We start from the raw sequence: 5,866 nt of genomic DNA on the forward strand, positions 1-5,866 counted from the left end.
TAATAATAGCTTAGTAATTATTCATTAATGTATTGTTAATGTTTTATAATTTACATTTAGTCATTTAGCAGAGACACTCTTATCCAGAGCGACTTACAGTGAGTACAGGGATATTCCCCCGAGGCAAGTAGGGTGAAGTGCCTTGCCCAAGGATAAAACATCATCTGTCACGGCCAGGAATTGAACCGGCAACATTCTGATTGGTAGCCCGATTCCCTAAGCGCTCAGCCATCTGACCCCAATGATGTATTGTTAATGTTTCATTAAGGAACTAACTATTAGCTAACACTTTGTACATGCCAAAAAGCGTTGACTTATTATAAAGTGTTACCAATTATTTCTGTGTGTGTCTGAGTGTGTGTGTGTGAATATAAGTATGTATGAGTATGTGATTTATATTGATAAGAAATATTTCTGTAATGTTACCGCTTTGGCAGTATGAATATTTCTTCTTTTATGCCAATGAAAGCATATTGAACTGAAAGTGAGAGAGAAAGGGAGAGAGAGAGACAGAGAGAGAGGGAGAGAGACAGAGAGAGACAGAGACAAGGACAACTATTTCCTAGTTGTCACATATGTTTAGTTCTAAGTGCTTACATACAATGTCCTCCAAGACTTCATGTACTGTGTGGCCTACATACACAGCAATAATCCATCTTTTGACATTATTTCATCATCTATCCATCCAGGTTCTCTCTGACCTCTGACCTCTGAGCCCAAGGCAGTTTTCACCGGAGTGACTGACACAGGGTGTGTGTGTACCTGTGAGCATGGTGCAGGGTGTGTGTGTGCCTGTGATCATGGTGCAGGGTGTGTGTGTACCTGGGATCATGGTGCAGGGTGTGTGTGTACCTGTGATCATGGTGCAGGGTGTGTGTGTGCCTGTGATCATGGTGCAGGGTGTGTGTGTACCTGTGAGCATGGTGCAGGGTGTGTGTGTACCTGTGATCATGGTGCAGGGTGTGTGTGTACCTGTGAGCATGGTGCAGGGTGTGTGTGTACCTGTGATCATGGTGCAGGGTGTGTGTGTACCTGTGAGCATGGTGCAGGGTGTGTGTGTACCTGTGATCATGGTGCAGGGTGTGTGTGTACCTGTGATCATGGTGCAGGGTGTGTGTGTACCTGTGAGCATGGTGCAGGGTGTGTGTGTACCTGTGATCATGGTGCAGGGTGTGTGTGTACCTGTGAGCATGGTGCAGGGTGTGTGTGTACCTGTGAGCATGGTGCAGGGTGTGTGTGTACCTGTGATCATGGTGCAGGGTGTGTGTGTGCCTGTGAGCATGGTGCAGGGTGTGTGTGTGCCTGTGATCATGGTGCAGGGTGTGTGTGTACCTGTGAGCATGGTGCAGGGTGTGTGTGTACCTGTGAGCATGGTGCAGGGTGTGTGTGTACCTGTGAGCATGGTGCAGGGTGTGTGTGTACCTGTGAGCATGGTGCAGGGTGTGTGTGTACCTGTGATCATGGTGCAGGGTGTGTGTGTGCCTGTGAGCATGGTGCAGGGTGTGTGTGTACCTGTGATCATGGTGCAGGGTGTGTGTGTACCTGTGAGCATGGTGCAGGGTGTGTGTGTACCTGTGATCATGGTGCAGGGTGTGTGTGCCTGTGAGCATGGTGCAGGGTGTGTGTGTGCCTGGGATCATGGTGCAGGGTGTGTGTGTACCTGTGAGCATGGTGCAGGGTGTGTGTGTACCTGTGATCATGGTGCAGGGTGTGTGTGTACCTGTGATCATGGTGCAGGGTGTGTGTGCCTGTGATCATGGTGCAGGGTGTGTGTGTGCCTGTGAGCATGGTGCAGGGTGTGTGTGTGCCTGTGAGCATGGTGCAGGGTGTGTGTGTACCTGTGAGCATGGTGCAGGGTGTGTGTGTGCCTGGGATCATGGTGCAGGGTGTGTGTGTACCTGGGATCATGGTGCAGGGTGTGTGTGTGCCTGTGAGCATGGTGCAGGGTGTGTGTGTGCCTGGGATCATGGTGCAGGGTGTGTGTGTACCTGTGATCATGGTGCAGGGTGTGTGTGTGCCTGGGATCATGGTGCAGGGTGTGTGTGTGCCTGGGATCATGGTGCAGGGTGTGTGTGTGCCTGTGATCATGGTGCAGGGTGTGTGTGTACCTGGGATCATGGTGCAGGGTGTGTGTGTGCCTGGGATCATGGTGCAGGGTGTGTGTGTGCCTGTGAGCATGGTGCAGGGTGTGTGTGTACCTGGGATCATGGTGCAGGGTGTGTGTGTGCCTGTGATCATGGTGCAGGGTGTGTGTGTGCCTGTGATCATGGTGCAGGGTGTGTTTGAGTGGATTGTGAACTGTCCCTTTTGTTTTGTTTAGTTTTAATCTACGGTGCCTCTCTACTGACCTGCTGACCTGCTGACCTGCTGATCTGCTGATCTGCTGACCTGCTGATCTGCTGACCTGCTGACCTGCTGAGTGGACCCTCTGCTGCTTCACGGAGCTGGTTTACCTTCATCTGAAGGACCAGTTGCAGTTTCTACGGCAACACAACAGCCCTGCTTGTTACTGGGAACTGTGAGTTACAGTGAGAGAGTTGGTTCTAGACTGCAGAGTGTACTAGAGAGATGGATCTAGACTGCAGGGTGTACTAGAGAGATGGATCTAGACTGCAGGGTGCACAGAGTTCTCTCTGATCTTGAGTGACTGACCTCAGTTCTTCCCTGGGCCTTTCAGAAACATGTCAGTCTGTTGACTCAGTAATCACTCAAGACTAGTGTGTACTGACCTTATACAATGTAACCTGTTAGAGCTCGCTAGGGTTGTGTGTGGTTGTGTTTGTGTGTGTTCATTTGCATCTGTGCGTGTTTCTAAATACATGTATGTGAATAAACGGATTCAGAACCATGCAGGGAGGATGGTAGGGGGATGACTGTATATACACACACCAAGCTGTTTAGTCTGAGCAGATTCTAGCAACAGTCTCCACTAGCAACAGTCTCTAGCAACAGTCTCTACTAGCAACAGACTCTAGCTACAGTCTAATAGCCTGGAGGGTTAATTGGGGGAACTATGCCTTTAAACTTCACGTCAATCTACGTTTCCATGGCAGCCCGAGGCCCTGAGAACGTGCATGAATGCTCCTCATACCTTTGTAGCTTCACATTGTAGATGTCTCCACACATCAGGCCAGGGTGTGTGTGTGGGTGTGTGTGTGTGTGTTACCTCTTCTCTCTGTGGATGTCTCAAAGCATCATGCCGTGAGGAGGCTCTAACCCAATTATAGAGACAGTCTGCCTCACAAACACACAGAGAGGCGTGTGTGCTTTGTGTGTGGACGGAGGGAGGTAAAGGGGGTTAAGGAAGGTGTAGAGGAGGATTGATGTGAAAACGGTGATATATAAAGAGAGAGAACAAGACAGAGACAAAGAGAGAGAGAGAGAATTGAATGGTGTACAGAGGTGTCGTGGTCCGCTGTGCCAGCCTGAATATACAGAAGAGAGGGTGTTGTGATACTGGCTATAAGAGAGATGGTGATGTGATACTGACTACAGGAGAGATGGTGTTGTGATACTGGCTATAAGAGAGAGGGTGATGTGATACTGACTACAGGAGAGATGGTGTTGTGATACTGGCTATAAGAGAGAGGGTGATGTGATACTGACTACAGGAGAGATGGTGTTGTGATACTGACTACAGGAGAGATGGTGTTGTGATACTGACTACAGGAGAGATGGTGTTGTGATACTGACTACAGGAGAGATGGTGATGTGATACTGACTACAGGAGAGATGGTGATGTGATACTGACTACAGGAGAGATGGTGATGTGATACTGACTACAGGAGAGATGGTGTTGTGATACTGACTACAGGAGAGATGGTGATGTGATACTGACTACAGGAGAGATGGTGATGTGATACTGACTACAGGAGAGATGGTGATGTGATACTGACTACAGGAGAGATGGTGATGTGATACTGACTACAGGAGAGATGGTGATGTGATACTGACTACAGGAGAGATGGTGATGTGATACTGACTACAGGAGAGATGGTGATGTGATACTGACTACAGGAGAGATGGTGATGTGATACTGAAAGACAGCCAGGAGCTGCACCCCAAAACCAGCCAAATTCAGGAACGCGGTTGCATAGCAACAGAGAGGCACCAATTCTTTTTTTTTTTTATCTTTGGCATGTTCATGCTTGTGTTGTGCTGCCACGGCAACAGACTGGATTCCCACAAAGCTGGGTGTGCAGACAAACAGCATGTTGCATGTCTGTCAGGAGATCCTTGTAAACAGTCTCAGTACCAGAAGACTGGAACGTGACACAGAAGTAGCCAGGCTGCAGATAGACATCACCTTTATTGAGTTACACATACATGTGCTTTCAAAATGTTACTTCATTCAGCATATTACACATGTGGCATCACAGATGTGGAAATCAAAAAAGGATCAGTTATTGGTTGAGAATGTGGATCTTTGAGAAGCCTCCTAATCCTACAGTAAGAAACACATAGGTGGGTTTGCCCCCCCACCCGTCCAAGTCACAGGACGGCCAGCACATTATTACATAAAGCCAGCACATTATTACATAAAGCCAGCACAAAAAGGAATTAACATTTGAAATGCCATGTGTGTATTTGTGAGCTTATAACACGCTCCCCACATCTGAACCAAGGCGTTTTGCTGGGCTAATGATGAGCACAAAGCAATTTCCTTGTGAATGTATTAACAGCTTTTGGTCTGATGTCATGAACGCCCAGGAGATCTCCGTTGAAAAGACAGGCGTCTCACGATATGATGAAACACGTATGTTTGCAAATGTATTCACATTCCACTAAATAAAGAACACATCAATACATCTGTAAAACCCTAACATGCTTTACAGGGTTTACCGGTTAAGTTTTTGCTAACTGTGCAGAGTGTTCTCTCCTCCCTTGAAGAGGCTTCTCCAGCAGGGTCTGCAGGACAGAGCAGCTGAGGATCTCTCCAGCAGAGTCTGCAGGACAGAGATGGAGCAGCTTAGGATCTCTCCAGCAGGGAGCTCCAGGACAGAGCAGCTGAGGATCTCTCCAGCAGGGAGCTCCAGGACAGAGCAGCTGAGGATCTCTCCAGCTGGGTCTGCAGGACAGAGCAGCTGAGGATCTCTCCAGCAGAGTCTGCAGGACAGAGCAGCTGAGGATCTCTCCAGCAGAGTCTGCAGGACAGAGCAGCTGAGGATCTCTCCAGCAGAGTCTGCAGGACAGAGCAGCTGAGGATCTCTCCAGCAGAGTCTGCAGGACAGAGCAGCTGAGGATCTCTCCAGCAGAGTCTGCAGCTCCAGGACAGAGCAGCTTAGGATCTCTCCAGCAGAGTCTGCAGCTCCAGGATAGAGCAGCTTAGGATCTCTCCAGCAGGGTCTGCAGGACAGAGCAGCTGAGGATCTCTAGCGGTGTACGGCTGGAGAGTACACAAGCTATCTGCTGCACACGCTGCTGCCAGGAGGAGGAGGGTTAGGGTCAGGCCTCCCTCCCACCTGAGGGGAGTGGTGGAGGAGCCCTGAGAAAGCCCTGGAACTGGTGGGCATACACACACACACACTCACATACTCAAACACACACTCATACACACACACACTATCGTACACAAACAAGCTCACATACTCAAACACACACTCATACACACACATTGACTTCACTCTAAATGTATCCAGAGTCAACTCTCTCCCTGCCTTTGTGCTGCAGTTTGCAAACAAGTCTTGTATAACACTCACACACACACACACATACTTGGGCACTGTTTGGCCCTGGAGCAGGGAACATCATGCTCCAGTAATATAATGCTGTATCAAACAGTCTGGTAACGTAACACTAACATAGATGTACATGACACTGAGTTCGGGAGGGTCAGTGAGGGCGGGGGGGGGACTAAAGACCTCCT

Source organism: Osmerus eperlanus, chromosome 20 (assembly GCF_963692335.1).
Source record: "Osmerus eperlanus chromosome 20, fOsmEpe2.1, whole genome shotgun sequence".
Lineage (NCBI taxonomy): Eukaryota > Metazoa > Chordata > Actinopteri > Osmeriformes > Osmeridae > Osmerus > Osmerus eperlanus.